Below are 18,545 nucleotides of genomic sequence, written 5' to 3'. Positions count from 1 at the left end.
GATGCATGCATGCATGCATGCATGTGTGTGTGTGCGCGCGCCAAAGTTTGTATGCCAATCCACTAGCCGCATGTGCCTTCACGACACGCTGCTAAGTTACGTGTCGGTTTGTATACCAATGATCCAGCGGCATGTGCTTTACGTGCACGAGCGCGACCAGGAAGCAAACACTGGTAATGCCATACTAAGATTTTAGTGGTTTTGGGATAATATAAGTTTGTTTTGTTTTCCAATTTTTTGCTATACAAGGTGTTAAGTGCACTATTGTTTTTTTAATGAAAACAATTGGAAAAAACAAATGTTTTTATGGGCCAACAGACCAATTATTTTTAAATGGTGTTTGATATTTTTTCTTAAATGTAAACGAACTCCAGATTTTTTGGAACTTGGCGTGGAGTCATTATATACCACTTGAAGTTGTGGTTAAAATTATAAAGTGCTACACAAAAGTTTGGTAGAGGTTCCTTAGAAACCGAGGGATGTCTCCATGGTGATCCCAATGGAGTTTCGGGAAGTGCGGCTGGTCTGAGAGAGATGGTAGTGTTGTCATTTATTTCACTTCAAAAGTTTGTATGCATGTAATATGCACCATTTATAGTCACATATCTAATTATGGATTTATTGGGGGTTGTTTTAATATTTCAAGGGTACTTAATATAATAATGTCATTAGTAGCGTGTGCGCAAGAAAACAGCTCCTCGTGTGGCACTAACCACGTGTGCATGCTTTGCAGACGCTGCTGGTAGAGTTTATGCATATTTGTATTTTAAGCATAACAATGGGTGTTTTGTGTTCCAATTTATTAAACTATTTTTTACTGTATATTTAGGTGTTCTTTATTAAAATTTTGAGAAATTCCTAAAAAAATTATGGGATAAATCAAACACTATGGCATTTTTTGTATTTTTTTAGAGAATGTAATGTGGTCTAAAAATAAATGAATGTTGGTATTGTCATTATATGAACACTTGAAGCTATGTTTATAATTTCAATGTGTTACACAAAAGTTTTCAAATACGTTCCTTAGAAATCCGCGCGGGGTATCAATGGTAGATTTGAAGTTTCGAAGGGCAAAAGTGCGATCTGGTTTGAGAGAAATATGGTATAGCAGGCTCATCATTAGCCATGTGACTACAAAACTTTGTATCTCTATTCCTAGTGTCTCAGTTGGTAGGTCGCGTTCCGGGTTTTATTTTTGTCCCATCTCACCCAGTTTTTTTGTACCTATTTTGGTACTCCTCCCACCTCCCACCTCCCAACGATTCTCTCCTGGACCGTCGAGTGATGCCTCCGATGGAGGTAGCGATGCCTCAGATAGCGAGCGAGGCCTGCACGTCGAAAAAAAACCTAGGAAAGAAAACCTATCAAAGAAAACCAACAAGAAAAAACCCACGAGCGAGGCAACGCACACCCTCCCTCCGCAAACCCTAGCCGCCGCACGAGGGAAGAGATGAGGGACAGCACGTTGCGCCCAGACGTCTCCGCCGCCGGCCTCTCTACACTCCGCTCCACAGTCCCCACCTCCTCCGGTCCTCCCGCATGGCCGCTCCTCCGCGACGACACCAACCGTCCAGAAGCGGAGTCGCCGCCTCGACCCGGGGTCCCCCCGTCCCCGTTGTGCTCGGCGCCACGCCCATCCCGAGGCACCACCCGCTCGTTGTCGGCTCGCCCGAGCCTGCCAAGAAGTCCGCCGTGCCGCGGAGGGGCTCCTGGGCCGAGAAGCATAGCGGCGCCGGCTATGCCGGGGTGATTGCATCACCCAAGGTTGTCAGGCCCATCGCGCTCAACTTCGAGGAGAGGACGCCCGTCAAGGGGCGGCCCTCGCCAGCGCAGAGCTCGGCGTCGAGGAGAGGTCCATCGCCGCTGATGAATATCGCGAGCGAGCGAGCCAGCGGCCGTGCGTGCATCGGGACACGCAGCAAGGAGGATGATCTACTACCCTACGGAAGGGAAGGAAGAGGCCGCCGGCGAGCGAGGCACGGCCACGGCGTTGGACTCACCGGGGACGTCTGCTCCTCCCGAGGTAACCAACCCCTCCGATCCTCTTCTTCCCCCAATTCTATTTGCATCTGCGTGCGTACGCAACTTCAGTTCTGTACATACATATTCAGTTCAAACTGAATCCCAACCCCAACCCGTTGGCTGAAGCTTCAGTTTTGTACATGCATATTCAGTTCAAACTGAACCCCAACCCAACCCATTGGCTGAAGCATTTACATGCCTATGTAAACCTGGGAAATGGGAATGCTCCAAAACCCAAATTAAATCAAATCCAAACTGCAATATACCACCCGTCCGTCAAGTAAAATCCACCAAACCAACCCACTCCAATCCATGACCGACAATACCAACCCAACCATCTCAAAGTTTTGGTTTTGGACTACTACTACTGAACCCAATTTCCAATCTTAACCTACCCATCAGTCGCACATTAAGCTCTGTACCTATGTTCAGTTTGATCAACCGATTAGCAAATCAGTGAGGGCAGGTTCCAATTTTTACTAGACGGGAAAGCATGCCACGCTGTAGGTTTGATCGCTCTACGGTTGGATGACAAACATGGAGGAAACCCTGCTGTCGTGCATGCGCTCCTCTGCGCTTGGTGACCAATACATCTGCTCCATCGTGAACATTTGCTTCGTGTCAAACAGGTAGCCGCCAAGGGTGAGCTCGTGCAGCGGTTTAGGTATAGATGTGCATCCCATAAGGGAAGCTACTGTTTCTTTCATAAAACTATTTGTTGTTAGTGCATTGTATATTGAAGTAAACTGGATGGGCTTATCTTGAGTTCTCCATCAAGTTATATTACTTCGACAGGAAAAAGTGCAGAAAGACCATATAAAGTACTCTGGTGAGTCTCTCAATTGAACTAGATTTTTTTTAGGTGCGTGAAACATGCACAATGATTTGCTCTGTTGAGTGTAAGTTGAACTAGCACTTGAATTATAGCTCATGCCGGTATGCTAATTTTCTCTTTCTCATATCAGCTCTCCTTTTTGTCCATTTTTGTTCACTACTACCTGAAGGAAACTGTACTGGATAGCAGCAGTAGAAACTGTACTATGGAAGGTGCTTACTATTTTACCCTTTTTACTTTGAGGTAAATTTTTGTTATTGTTTCCTTTAGTCAAGTGCTATCCTTCACAAAATTGCATTTTTTTGTTCACTGTGCTAGGGAGGGTGAGCGATTCTGGGAAATTCCTTGTGGCCGTGAAAGGCCGGAATGACATACTGATTGTAGTGCAATGAGCGGGCATTATTTAGGCCAAGTGTTTAATATTCAATATTTTATCTTTCCACATCACGCGAATGAGCTCGCGCAAAGCCGAGTAGCGAATCCTGAGAGTGAGGTCAAATGCTGGATGCATATGGGTTTTGTCAACGACAATGGCCAAAAGGCGGCAAAAGTAGACAAAAACTTCTTCACTATCAAATATGTAAGGGGGGTGAATCTCTTATTTTTTGTTGGCATACTTGCAGTTAAACTATATATCATTTTTTTGTAGTCGAACTTGGTCATCTTATTGTTGTCGCTGTAGATTATTGTTCTGTACCATCCCATGGCTGTAAGGCTAATCCTGATACGAACAGACTACATTGTCCAGCAGAAACTAGAGCAATAGTCCAGCAGAAAAGGAAGCAGCCAGAGAAGAAGCAACAGTAGGAAAAGAAACAGTCCGAGGTTTAGTGGCGCATTCTCCAGTGCTCTGCAGCTTCTTCGCCATTATTGATGGGTGAGCAAGGCAAATCCACTAGCTAAGCTCTCTCTCTTTCTCTCTCTCTGTCTGTCTCTCTCTCTCTCTCTCAAATGAAACTTACCAGTTCCATCAGATAAGGTGAAATGGGACACAAATTGAAACGACTAAATTTGAACCAGGAATTTCTTGTCATCTTGATCATTTTTTGTGTGCATTCCATGCTCTGTTTTCTGCACTTTGGAGTTGTGAAACAAGTGTGCGCTCCTTGCTGTTCAAGGAAAGATCTCCTTGTTTTTGTCTAAGGATGTACTTCACTACTATGTAGGCTTCTTGCCGTCTTTGTTGGTTTTAACATGGTTGACGTTTATAGGGCATCTTGAATGTGCATATAGATCAGGCATATAGATCAGGCATATAGATCACGAATATCAGCTAATTGTCAAGATTACTTAGAGGGTGTTTGTTTCCAGGGACTTATTGGTTTACGGACTTAAAAAAGTCCCTATAAGTCCCACCTAAACCAAACACAAGGGACATATTGGGACTTATTGTGGTGATTTGGGACTTATCAAATAAGACTCTCAGGGAGGAACTTATTGGGACTTATCCCGGGCCGGACCTACCCCGCGTCGCTCCAGGCTCGTTCCCCGCACGCCGCCTGCCTCTCGGTCCAATCGCCGCCGCCGCCGCGCCTCTCGCCCCGTCGCCGCCCCGTCACCGCCCCGCCTCTCGCCCCGTCGCCGCCCCGCCTCTCGCCCCGTCGTCGCCCTATCGCCGCCCCGCCTCGGTTCGTTCTGCCTCGGTTCGCCGCCCCGCCTCGGTTCGTTGCAGCGGTGCCTCCAATCGCCGGACAGGCCCTCTCCCGAGCCTCGTTGCAGCGGTGCAACATGGACTTATAAGCCCCTGTAAACAAACATGTAGGGACTCGGGACTTATAAGTCCCTATAAACAAATAGGTAGGGACTTATGACTTATAAGTTGGGACTTTCAAAAGTCTTAGGACTTATGAAACAAACAGGGCCTTAACTGCACCATGTCAATTATCTGGAAAACAAAACGTTAATTTCCTTCAAGGTGAAATTGCTTGCAAAATACAGTTGCTTGCAAGAATTGCTCTTTAATTTGGAGGTCATTGGTATCTTTTAGAAGGAAGATCAATTTGTTGATGGTACAGGAAGGTGTGGTTTTTTTGTCGCTTACATGCCGCTGAATATTTGCAACGTTGGCATATTTGGTACTTGCTGTTTTGAGTCCTCACTTGTTCTTGCTTGCTTTCTACTTTATCTCTTATTATGTGACAACTTAAGCTTTTTATTCATGTGGAATCTGAATATGAATACCACAACAGGTGTAAGCTTCATGATGTATGTATCAGCACCACAGAAAACTTTCTGGAGTTACATAATGATACTCCAATTCAGGAGCTTGCATACTCATTACATTTTTTGTGGAGTGTTGATGAAATTCGGCAAAAACATCAGCCTGTTAATATTTAGAAAAGAGGTTTGAGGTTATCCAGATCTTCAAGTAAGTTAGTTCTCAATCCTATGTCAGACATATAACACATTGCTTCCTCGGAGTCGCTAGAACTGAATTGAACAGTCCGAATAGCAAAGGGAGTTGGTTTCTGATGGTCATCACAATACAGCCAAACAAACTAATAGAACATCTTTGCAGTAGCAGCACGAAGTAAAACATATAATCCATAAACATACATCTCTCTCAGTGTCCGCACTGGCTGCTCGGAGCCGGGAGGGGAGCAGAAGGGTCGGTGGGACGACATCACGACAAAGGCGGCAGATGTCGCCGAGGAATGAGGGCGTGGACCACGTGGTCACAACTCAGAGGCTGGAGGGGAGCTAGGGATAAGTGACGGGGCGACCCGTACGGGGTCACAAGTCGTCGTCAAGCCCGAATCCAGGTACTAACCACGCCAAGTGTGCTCACCGCCGCTCACCAGACCTGGCCGGAGCTTATACCGTGGCTCGCAGGAGAGGGGAAATATTGCAACTGAGGGATGGGAGGGGGCGGTGAGCATGGACCGGAGGCCACAGATCCAAGCCTAGGAGGGAAAGGAGGCGAGGCGACGCTATGTCGGGGAGAGGTGGCGGGGGTGACGACTGTGGGAAGAGTGAGGCTTGTGCCTGTGTGTTTAGAGAGTGAGAGGAGTGAGTTGTGTTTTTCTTTTGCGGAATAAGATAAGAAGCAAATGAGAGGTTGGCTGCATTTGATTTTTAGAAAAATCGGTTGTTTTTTATATAGAGGGAAATTCGGTTTTTTCTCTAGAGAAATGTAACATATTTTTTCTGCTAGAATATCACATACCCTAAATAGTAAATTACCAAGAATAATAATCAAATAGTAATTTATAGATGAGCCTACAATTTATTAAAATTGGGATGCCACTCAATCTACTAAAAAGCACTATGTTACTCATTCAGTTAAAAATGGGCACTGTTCATTTCTAGCTGTTGACCATTGAATATATATTTTAAATTCATGATTTTTAACATATAGTTTCCTAATAACTGTTTATATCTTCCACCTCTATAGGTCATATAAAAACTTATGGATTTGGATGATGCTTCAAAAATGTCGACTGACATGACATAGGCACTGACGTAGAGATGATGGGCCGCAAAAGATTTATTTATATATATGTTTAATTTCCAGTGGATGGGTAAATTTATTCTTGTTATTACTATATTGAAGGTAATATTAAGTTATTCAATTGCAGATGTGTCTGGCTATTTTATTTCTGATTTTATGCCCTTGTGAAAAGGTAAAGAATTGCTTCCTTTGATTTGCACGATGAGTATTCTCCGTTGCACATTCTTAGACCTTCCTTGTGAAACATTCATGCTAACTACATATATTGCTTCTGTAGGATGATTATTACCATGGGAATGAAGCTAAAAAAATCATTATTGATATTGTGTGAGAAAATCTTAAGCGCATCAAGTAGAAATCTTAATTCGTAACAAAGTATTAGTGCGGTCATGGTTTTCTATGTACATATCATCAAATTATATTTTTTTCATCAACTTACATTTCAAGTGAAGTGGATTTCAATTATTACCCGATTTTTACTGGCTATCTTTTGTATGTATGTGAAGTTTAAGATGCATTATGTTATATTATATATACAACTTCAGTAGAAGATTTCAAATGCCCGTGGCAATGCACGGCCATTCTACTAGATACAGACTCTCTCAATTGTGTAGATAGGTCATCAAGTAACGGTTAGCAGTTCATGCTTCTACTTCACCTTTTAGTTAATTATCCGCTTTTAAGTATTTGTTGCCGAAGTGAGCATCAGATTGCAGGAATTTTGTAATTCATCAGTAGAATTATCCGCTTCATTCGCTTTTGTTATAACGCACTGGCATTTTGTAACGTCTTGTCGAAGTGAGCATTTTATAGAGATTATCCGATTTTAAGTATTTTATTTAATGTGTCTATCTCCGGTTGTGATCCTAGAAGGCAGTAAATGTGCACTTGTGTTTTGCTAATGCAACAGAGTATCTATGAGATTAGTAATTCTCTGTATAACATGGAAATTCTTCACAACTGTAATTTTGAATGAAGCTATTTTCTGATATTTGGATCTTGCCAAAAATGAACATGAGTGATATAACCCATATAACAAAACAGATGAGAGTTCTCTTTGCAAGTTGCACTGCAAAGATTGCTTTTTAGTGAAGTTATCCTTGGCGGTGTACAACTTAGAACTTGATTGATACTTTTCATTTTACATTGATGTGCTCTCCAGTGAGAACATTTTTTTGACTGAACGTGTTTCATTAGATATGCCCTTTTATTTTGTGGGAAGTTGTTCAGACTTTTATCTGATTATTTATTTCAGTTGTGTAAAAATGGAGTATGAGTAATGCTTGGTTCCATGCAAGACGAAGGGAGGAAGACAAGAAAATTATATCAATTTAGTTCATGGTCTAGGAGCAAGGAAAGTACACATCCATCTTTGTGATATTGATAGGCATAATACTACATACAGACTCTCTCAATTGTGTAGATAGGTCATCAAGTAACGGTTAGCAGTTCATGCTTCTGCTTCACCTTTTAGTTAATTATCCGCTTTTAAGTATTTGTTGCCGAAGTGAGCATCAAATTGCAGGAATTTTATAATTCATCAGTAGAATTATCCGCTTCATTCGCTTTTGTTATAACGCACGGGCATTTTGTAACATCTTGCCGAAGTGCGCATTTTGTAGAGATTATCCGCTTTTAAGTATTTTATTTAATGTGTCTATCTCCGGTTGTGATCCTAGAAGGCAGTAAATGTGCACTTGTGTTTTGCTAATGCAACAGAGTATCTATGAGATTAGTAATTCTCTGTATAACATGGAAATTCTTCAGAACTGTAATTTTGAATGAAGCTATTTTCTGATATTTGAATCTTGCCAAAAATGAACATGAGTGATATAACCCATATAACAAAACAGATGATAGTTGCGTTTACAAGTTGCACTGCAAAGATTGCTTTTTAGTGAAGTTATCCTTGGCGGTGTTAGATAAGTATTAATGTGACTGTTTACTTGGTTAAGATTACATTCACGTTATTTCTTCTAACCTTCTAATCTCTATACAATGCTAGCTACAGCTTGGGACAACTGCTAGAAGAATGAACGGTTGATTCCTCTACAGCAACGCCTGAGGTCAGGTTCTATGCGAGTGCAGCAGTGCTGGCGGTGTCGGACATGGTTGTAGCATGTGCACTTGCCGAGGGTCGATGAGGCTTTGATGATGGCGCTAGCAAAGAAGGCATGGAGCAAATGGAGACGGGGTTCCTTTGTGACAACGTATGGGAGGCTGATGGGTTCCCTTGGAAGTTGGAACAATGCGATGTTGCCAAGACAGCACACTAGGTTCCAATTCCAGTTGGACGTATAGTATGTACGTGATTCATTCACTCTTTTGATCATTCCTTATTGCACATACTGCAGTTGGAGGATATACCAATATAATGGATGGATCTACTAAATATTAACATGTCAAGTATGACAGTACATGCCAACTAACTGAGCTATATATGGTGTGACACTGACGATCTATGCGCTTCCTCCCTAAGTGTTGTTTGCTGACTGCCGGGCCTTCCATCAGATGTTGTGCACAGATAATTTTGGGGGAAGTCTTACCGTCCCTATTTCATAGAAAAAAATCCAGGTATGTTATTTTCTGTATTTTCAAAAAAATGACAATGATAGGAAGCTTAGAAGTCGTGTGTCATGCTTTGGAAATAAAACTTACAACCCCCATAGTTCAGAATTGTACTGAACTTTGTGTGTCATGTATTTATAACCGCATTTGTTTCTCAAGCTTTAGTTATTAAACTTTTCTCTAAAATTGCAGAGTTCCAGTTCTGAATACTAAACTTTGCTTTGCATGTGTTAATCTTAAAAAAACACAAATTTGAGAAATATCAAATGGAAGTTCACAACTAATAGAAAAGTTTAGCTCTTAAAAGATGGTAGGGATTTCAAAAGTTTTAGCTTCATCTTTTGTTATTACACCATATGTTATGTCAGTAAATTGAGTTATATGATGAGCATGGTCTTATCTGTTCAGGTTGCTGAGTTTTGGCCTTAAGGTGCAGCATTGATAAGGAAATTATGCATCTTTTGAGGTTACTGATAACCATCTCATGTCTATCAATAGTGCATACATTATGGTTGATAAAAATATCTTGCCATGTCAAATGCATAATGTTGTAATTCCTCCATTCCATAATGTAGTGCACCCGCGCTTTTTGAGATAAAGTTTGACCATAAATTTAACCAGTTAAATTTATGGTCAAACTTAAATCTCGAAAAGCGCTGACGCACTACATTACGGAATGGAGGGAGTATATGATAAGTTTGGGTGTAGCTCTGTGTTAGTGCCAGTTGCTTATTATGCGCTTAACCTATTGTATCTTTTTACCACACAGATTAATTAATTCAACCCGAGGATAGACATCCTCACTTCAGTTCAAAATAATCCAGAAGAAGTGTGATTTCTATTCCATATTCATTGACTTTTCTAAGACCTATTAGTAAATTCATTAGCTTCTTTAATCCAGTGATTCTGGGTAAACCGGCGAAGAATATGAATATTACGTATGTATATTACCCCTTCTTCTATCATTTTTATTATTTTCAGAATATTCATAATGAATGTTTTGAATGGGTTATATATAACGGCACTGAATGAGGGTCTAGAGGCTAAATTATTGTTCATCAATTTCGAAATTGCCCGGGTTGTATAAGGAACCATGCTGGGTAAGTTTACATCCTAATACTATGCAATATTAAATGACCCATCACCTAATAAATACATCAGATGTGGTATTATATATATATATGACTAGAGAGTTATGTCCCAGACAAATAGTGAAACAGAATGCGTGCATCATTTATATTGGCAAAAAAATGCAGAGCATTTCATTTGGCATAGAAAAAGTCAACAACAAGTTGGGGATTCTTCTTACTGAAAAATAAAAATAAAAGCAAGTTTGGGATTCTTCTTTCTGAAAAATAAAAATAAAAGCAAGTTGGGGAGAGAGAGGGTCAAATGGTTTCATGTGGTTCCAGTAGTCGCCCGGACTGATGGAATTAGGGTTTTCGGGTATAGGCATCGTAGTGGCGGTGACGTCCACACTAATCTTTTTGTGAACTTTTGCTGACGATAATCTTGGAAAATCAATATTTTTTAGATTTTTAAATTTGTAAATTATGATATATACATGGTTGCAATTCTCGTTATTTTGATACCCATTATTTGGTCCCACACCTGAATAGATGAGCAGGGGGTTGCATGTATGGACCTACTAAATACGAAATTCTAAATTGCCTTTGGAAAATATGTATGCCAAATTTACAATATTGGGTGTTCGAAGAACCTCTATTATATTATAAGGGTGTCAATTTTTGGTTCCCATTGGAACGCATGGGCGCTCTACTAGAAAATGTGACAAATTATGTTTCATTAGAGATGGCTTTGCAGCGAATTGCATAAACGAGGAGTTCATAATTTTTTCATCAAGTTGTACAATTTTTTTGTTAGGATAGAAGGGTAAATGCATTGGTTGGTTGTTTTAAGAGTTAATAACGAACACGGTGGTGTATCTATTGCATGCCCAACGGTTGATATTGTATTTTGTTTCATGGTAATGCACGATATTCAATAGTATGATACAATGTGGCAATGGCTCAGGAGACATTAGATCTGCCTTCTTGGCTCGGGGGTGGGGGGTGTCATGAGCGGCGCATGCCTTCTCCCCCTTTATAGCAGTGGCGGATCGGCACGAGCCCGAGTGGAGGGGATCAGGGCGGAGAGCGGAGCGGTTGGCAGGGGACCTTTTGGCGGTCCATGGGGAAGTATGGTGTGAAAGAGAGAGGGCGCCACACCGAAGGTGAGGTGGGCGTCATCCGGTTTTAAAGGAGAGGGCTCCAGCAAGAACTATTTCACTATGGCAGAAAAGTGGAGGGGGGGGGCAACAGGAAAAGAGAAGGGTGGGTTGTGTGGTGGTTTTTTTGTTGGGCCCCATGTTGGAGATTACATGAAGGATAGTTAGGACACCCGCATTTCTCCCCCACATATGGGCTGGATTTGGGGGAGTTTGAACTGAGAACGTTGAATTTTGGGGAGTCTATTGGGTGCTCGTTTGATGTCGAACATGCTTGGACGTATGAGGGAGAAATGAACTTTGACCTTGAGCCTTAATCAGTTGTTTGATACATTTGTATGCAATTTAGCCCGTAGCAACGCACGGGCATTTTACTAGTACTAGTAAGGTACACATGCATTGCACGCATGAGATTTGGCAACCAAATTATGAATAAATACCACATTATAGCATGTATTCTTTGAGTCATATATGCATGATGTAGATATTTGTTTAATTCTTATAGTTTATCTCATTCAAAATCAATTAGTTTTTATAAAAAAGCTAATCTATTTTAAGATTCATGGAATTGTGCATTGTAAAGCATAAAGTAAAAACAAATAATGGCAATTCATGTAGAAATTTTTTTGGGCAATTATGATACGGAAGATTCTAAAACAAAGAAGAAGTGCTTGTGTTTTGAGGTTTGTGCACTATGTTTAAGTTCAACCATGGAGTCTTCTAGATTGTACATGTGGCAAAGAATATAGATGATATCCAACGGCCAGTAGTGCTCGGATTTGCCATCTCTGCACCGTCGGATTGGCTTCATCCAACGACCATCTTTCAAAATATTCGCACACTATATAGGGGTATAGACATGTGCTATACGCCAATTAATTATTATTTGTTCGAAGTTGCGCACATTTTATAAGGATTTCAAGCATGGTTTTCTGTTTCAACTTTTTTAGTGTACATGTATTTTAAACGAGCAATATATACATGCTAGCACTAATGGAGCGCGGTTACAAAAGATGCGCGACCACTGTGTGCATCTTTAGCCGCGTCCAGGCTAGATCATGGGGTCCACACTCTACATTAGTTGCGCATCATACATCATTGCATACTCCTAGCTTCTGAACTACTCCCTCCGTCCCATAATATAAGAACGTTTTTGACACTACACTAGTATAAAAACATTCTTATATTATGGGACGGAGGTAGTAGTTACGTTCTGAATGTTCAAACTCAGCTAGTAGTTTCAGACTAGTGGGAGTGTCATGTTCACCTTTATGGCAGCGTCTACCTATTGTATGCGATGCTAGTAGATATTCGCTAGCAGTGCATACTTTTTCCTAAACGATGCTAGTATTTTGGCAAAACACTTGTTGCATGTGCCTTGAACCAGACGTTGCTAGTAGCAAAATCCTATAAGGGGTTCCTGCACCAATGTGGAGTGTGTTAAACTCCATGGAACCCACACACAGAAGACACATATCAAAGAGAAAAGGAGATCTTGGTGGAAGGAAAGATGGATTTAAACATGTATAGAGATTACAACCATTAAAAGAAGCTTCCAGTTGCACAAATTAAGGAGTTTTTAGATGTTGGCTTGTGCTAGCAACTCTGGTGACAATAGTTCAATTTTGTGACATCAACAAAGATGAAATCTGTAGGTGCCCAGTGAAGCATGATGAAGATGAAAAATATTACTATACAAATGGGTCACTTGGTAATGCTGATAGGGTATGGAGAGCCCCAAAAAGGGGATGCCTTTAATTTGTTCTTGAATTCACATGGAATGATGTTAGCAAGATCTGGTTTTGGCTTTGTTTCCTATGATGAACTCAAATAATTCTATGTCCTAACCATTAATGCTGGCCCAGAAGTCATCACAGATCCTCTACCTTTGGACCCAGCCGCTATAGCAGCAACCAAAGTTATTTGGTCATCCAGCCTATCCACCTCTACCCTATATGACCAACCTTACAATGTACTACCCAATGCACCTATGCAATAGCCAAATTTTGAACAATGGTGGGTCAAGAATTTCATTTACGTGTGGCCACATTTCAATTTGTTTAATGTACAATTCAATAGTCTTCATATAGTTTAGAGAAAGATATGTTTTGGCAGTTATACTAACTCAACTGCATTTTCATCTTACAAAATAGTTCATATGTATCATTAAACTCAACATTTCTTAAATTTTCATGTCTCCTGGCCATAAAAATCTGGAGCACATCATCATCTCTTAAAAAATATCTCACTTGATAAATAGAATTAAATAAATATCCACCAACCACCAACAATAGAGGTTTCCAATTATATATATTATTCAGTATATCCACATCGAAAGAACAACTTTGCAATACTTGCCACCAAAATTAGGAAACTACACTAGTTTGAGAAACAAATACAACGACTTGTAAATATATAGTTTTGTTTTATTTCAACAAACTTTACTAAATGCTCATTTTTTAACATATTTTATATTTTCATTTCATTTATAATGTTATTAAGTTGAAAACCAAGCCTTGTTGAACTGATGTGTGCCCGAAAAAACATTAGACTAAGGTGATAGAGACTGTATGTTATTTGTTCATATATTACGCATCACTAAACTAATACATTGAAAATCATTTGGGGCGACTATAATATGAATTCCATGTATCAAAAACTCGTAAGAAGATGATGAAAAGGATGAATTTTCTATATAGATATATACATTACCATAAGTTGAGATAAAATATATCAATTACTAAAATATCACAATTTGAGTATATAATCCCACGATTTGTGTATGCAGTACAGAACTAAAACACCATCATATTCTCGTAGCCATATATAACCGAGCATGATTCGATAAATTCGACATAGTAACTAGATCAAATTACTTGCTCCTATAAGTAACACATTACACGGGTCGTATAAGAGATGCTAAATATCAAATGAGAGTCAGAAGGAGTACCTAAACAAGAAATATATTTTTCAAGAGACAATACCAAATATAAGTTAGATGGCGTAGTTAGATTTTTTTGGTGTTTATCAACACGAACGAGCATGTCTGCCAAATTCATCCATGTGCAATTTTTCTTGTTGTTCGAAAGTGTTCCTTCAGTTACAGATGGACAAGATAGTAACCCCCAAAATTTGAGTAATACATAAGTTAATTCGCAAAAAAAACATACTCTCCGGACCTTGACATGTTTTATTAAGGGGCCAAACTCCGACATATTGCTTTGATTTGCAGGTGATCTAAGCATGACGCTCTTCCCGACCACGGGATACATGGTTAGGACAGCTTTGACAATGGAGAGGCAGTGACGGCACGCCTTTGGCTCATTCTGGAGATTGACTTTTGTTTGGCTCCCTGAGAACATAGTTGTAATTTCCTTACTATTTGGATGTTTTGTACCATTCTGAACATTTTAATCTAAATCCAAAGCCTTATTTATCACCCAGCCAACTCACACGGTGGGTTAAACCAGCCTCCATCCACCGTAAGAATAAAATGCTTGTGAAATAAGTTTGTGTCCCTCGAAATTGGTCTTGTGCTTATATACGTCGGTTGTTTTGTGTGCAGTAAAGTTATGAACTACACTAGAAAAAGAGAAATTACTATTGTAAAATTACTGTGCATTTTTGTGTAAGGTTACATGGTTAGACGAGGTTAAAGGGAGCAAATGTCAAGATGCATTCCTGACTTTGTAATCGAACATATAAACTTGACTAGGCTACCCGCCTAAGGGCATCTCCAATGGTTGTAAGATAGTTGTTGGTAGACTTTGTCATATAGGATTTTTGATGATGTGTCATACAATAAATGAGAGAAGAGAGGAAGGTTGTATGTACATGAACCAACACCCCTTGCACAAGCTCCAATGTAGAATGAGAGAGCACCTTATTTATTATCTCACATTTTATTGGGCAAACAAGATACAACCATTGTAGTTGTTGTATCTTAAGGTTTTGGTTGATGACATGACATATTTTCCAACAAACTAACATACAAACTGTTGGAGATGCCCTAATGACGGCACATGCGAGCGCTGGCTATTCTGGTTCGCTCGATCTACCTCGCTCGATGTTTTTCATCGCACTGTCAAAAATCCAATCATATGTTTCTTTCAATGGCCGTACCGAGCGTGGGCGACGTGGGATTGGCTGATCTCCGCAGACCGATGGGTAGGAACGTGCAGCCGGATTGGCCAACCCTATCCATCAATCCCCTCTGCCTCCAGCCTCGCATCCCTCCTCCCCTGCCCCCGTCCACAGTGATGAGCGGCTAGGCCGCATCCACAAGAGTAGCATATGGGCCATTGCAGCCACCATCGGGAGCGGCCGCCTCCTCTCCTCTCCACCACCAGTGAATGGCGCGGTGTAGGGAGCACCGAGTGCCGCCAAGCACGGCCAACGACCTGGACGCGTATGGCAGCGGTGGCGGCGTTCGCCTCGGCAATTTCGACATCCGAGTCAAGGTAAGGAGCTCTGTGCCTCCTCCTACCTTAAGATCCCCTTTTTCTGGTGCGTCTCCTCCCGTGTCGATCTACTTCGTTAGTTGTCTCTCACCCCTCACGCCTTGTGGCCCTGCCAGGAGTGGTGGCGCAAGAACACGACGCTGCACGGGATCGAACCAGAGGGATGTGATCCACCCTGTCCAGAGGGTCATTTATGTGTGTGGTTAGGGTAAGGATCTACGTGCTCTTCCACCGGATCGATTTCGCGCGTCCATTGCTTGCGTTATCTACTCATTCATGCTCTTTTCTTATTTCGTTTTCATCTTCTGGTTTGCTGCTTTGTCTTCTGTTGTGCGTTTGTTCCAAGGTGAGCCTCTTTCTTTCTCCCATGCTTTTGACCTGCTCGATAAAATGCCTGTGTGGCTGCAAGCTATTTTCTTCCTTGGGTTAGGTTCCTTTTGGTTTCATGCAAAGTTCAAAAAAGCGCTAGGCGTTAATTGTGTGTTTTGCCACCGGCTTGCGCTCTACTGACTAAAGCGCATGATTATGCGCAATTATGTGTGGATTAAACATAGTTATGCGCAATGCGTTTTGCCAACGCCTAGAGCCTAGGCGCGGCTTTTTTAATTATGATTTCTTGACAAACATGTGATTTTTTCTCTGAGTGGAAAAAAACGGGTGGTGAAGAGAAGAGGAATTGCTTGATATGTTTATGCAGCATGAGATTTCCAAAGTTAGTTTACAACTTGTTAGCCAATTTTGGTTGTCTCTGCTCCAATGACTGATGTTGGATAGATCATACTAATGTGTTGATTTTGTTCCTAGGCTTGTGTAAGTACAAAAGAAGCAGCAGAAGATTGAAAACATCATTCTGTGAGCTGCATGTATGTGATGATTTTGTGACCATCAGGATTGATTTCTTTTATTAAGTGGCTCATCAGATGTTTGAGAAAATGGCCATAAGAGGTTAGCGACTGAGTATACATGCAATGCTTCAGTATTCTCTATTATAAATATAGGCTGTATTTCTTATAATGAACATCTTTATTGTGGATTGTGTAGGATTGATGAAACTTGAAAGAGGTTGTGGTATTTCTAGCAGATTGAGAGGATAACTCGTGACAGGGTTCAGGTGAAGTGCGAAAGACCCACCATGACCTGCGAGTTAATGGTTTTTGGGGGTATGTACAATTTAATGTGTTATCTCCATTCATAGTTTAGTGTACCTAGCTGTTTTCTTTGCATGTTGAATAATATTGTTGGTACCAGTAGGCCTTTTCCGAGCCCCAGGTAAATATCATGAGGCTACCTGTAAGTTGGAATCCTACAGCTGCCACCCATGGCTCATTTCAATTAGTAATTTCAGAGTTAATTTTCCTGTTGGAGGTGGGATTTCTATTGCCGTTTCTACAGCATGAATGTTCTGTTTCTATCATGGCCATGGTGTTCATGTATGTTTGGAAGAAAACATATTCCATCTTCCTATCTTAATAAAACCAGAACCATCCATATAATAGTCACTTGTGCCACAACAGTTTAGGTTCACAGAGTTTCAAATTTCTAGCTACACATATTTCATAAGTATCCACATCACTATGGTATGAAGCAAAATGAATACAATTTGATATGGTGCTATCAACATGTTCCTTGCAATAAGTTCTGCTTCTGCTAATATACTGCAGCAAACAATGTTCTATATTTAACAAAATTGCCTAGATGATGATATGATCTTTGACAGTGATTGATGATACATCAAGGATTACGAAGTTCTGCTTTTCCTAATATACTGCAGGAAACAATGTTGTATATTTATTTTTTTTGCTGAGATGACGATATCTTTGACAGTGATTGATGATACATCAAGGATTACGAAGTCCTGCTTCTCCTAATATACTGCCGCAAACAATGTTGTATATTTAACAAAATTGCCTAGATGATGATATGATCTTTGACAGTGATTGATGAGGATTACGATGGTCTATATAGATTATCCAATCAGTACATGTGGTCCACTACTCTGGTTGATACACAACCTCAACCAGTGCTGCCTATTTCTTTTCAAACAGGGACAATCTTCCTGTGCAAAATAATTTGGAACAGAGGCACCATGTGTGCTCCGTGCATTTTCAGCTTGAACGCACGGATGTACATGTGCATATATATTTTGACGCACTAGATGCGTGCTATTTTTTTACAACATCCTCTTGTGGTGATTTGGACAAGCAAACAAATACTTGGAAAATTTGACGACCATTGGAGTGCAGCAAAGATGGGAGGAGAATCAGGTCCCACTGGGCGTGCCATTTTGTTTCGCCAAAAAGAAACGCGCCGCTCCCTATTTAGGGAGGGTATTTCCTAATGCGTACAAGAAATAAATATATACGGGCTTGCCACTTGTTTACAGAAAACAAGAAAAATACACTAAACAGATAGACAAAAATAGTTGGACAAATGAAAGATAGACAAAAATAGATGGACAAATGAACATGGGGGAACACTGCATTTTATTAATATCATTGCATCCTACAAAATACAAGATAATGCTCCCATAGGAATTTTATCCTTTTTTGCCTTCTACATCGCCCTCACGGAGTATCTGACTAGGTGATTGGGTAGTTCAATGATTCCCGGTGTGTTTGCAAGCATCTGGTTAATTACATCCGCGGGATCGAGCCCACGGGATACCTTCGATTAAGCTGCGCTGATGGTGGTCGTCGTGTGCTGGATTGCTCATCCATACGCATGTGATATTTTATGTGAATATTTGTGCGGGTGGCTTTGTTTCGCCAATACCCAGTCACATGTACTATCGACATGTTGGTGCGATCAACAGCATGTGTAGATGAAGGGGATGACTTTCGCCTCATCGGTACCCAATCATGTATCGCCCTGATTTCATCAGACGCGGACATGTGTAGCTATCGCCTCATCGGTGCCTAGCAACGATGTGTCCGACCCTATAGGTTTGAGACATGTCAAGAGAACAGTGACCCGGCCTCGTCG

General features: G+C 40.9%; 2 long non-coding RNA genes across 11 annotated transcripts; both read left to right on the top strand.

The window, feature by feature from the left end:
* Positions 1–1,358: 1,358 nt before the first annotated feature.
* Positions 1,359–11,393, top strand: LOC123138056 (uncharacterized). 9 transcript variants are annotated; one of them, XR_006468838.1, is made up of 6 exons: positions 1,359–3,069; positions 3,176–3,437; positions 3,609–3,734; positions 6,252–8,612; positions 8,788–8,882; positions 9,285–11,392. It is a non-coding gene; the product is annotated as an uncharacterized lncRNA (long non-coding RNA). The 9 variants fall into 9 exon arrangements; XR_006468834.1 differs by adding an exon at positions 5,047–5,225 and having other exon boundaries at positions 6,252–8,882; XR_006468835.1 differs by having other exon boundaries at positions 1,360–3,069; positions 6,252–6,480; positions 6,586–8,882; positions 9,285–11,391.
* Positions 11,394–15,190: 3,797 nt separating this feature from the next.
* On the top strand, positions 15,191–17,947 carry LOC123138055 (uncharacterized). Of its 2 annotated transcripts, XR_006468829.1 has the most exons (5): positions 15,191–15,563; positions 15,680–15,771; positions 16,368–16,508; positions 16,605–16,723; positions 17,388–17,947. It is a non-coding gene; the product is annotated as an uncharacterized lncRNA (long non-coding RNA). The 2 variants fall into 2 exon arrangements; XR_006468828.1 differs by lacking the exon at positions 17,388–17,947 and having other exon boundaries at positions 15,196–15,563; positions 16,605–17,058.
* The last annotated feature ends 598 nt before the right edge of the window (positions 17,948–18,545 follow it).

This window comes from Triticum aestivum, chromosome 6B (assembly GCF_018294505.1).
Source record: "Triticum aestivum cultivar Chinese Spring chromosome 6B, IWGSC CS RefSeq v2.1, whole genome shotgun sequence".
NCBI classification, from domain to species: Eukaryota; Viridiplantae; Streptophyta; class Magnoliopsida; order Poales; family Poaceae; genus Triticum; species Triticum aestivum.
This window is presented reverse-complemented; position numbering and strand designations above follow the sequence as displayed.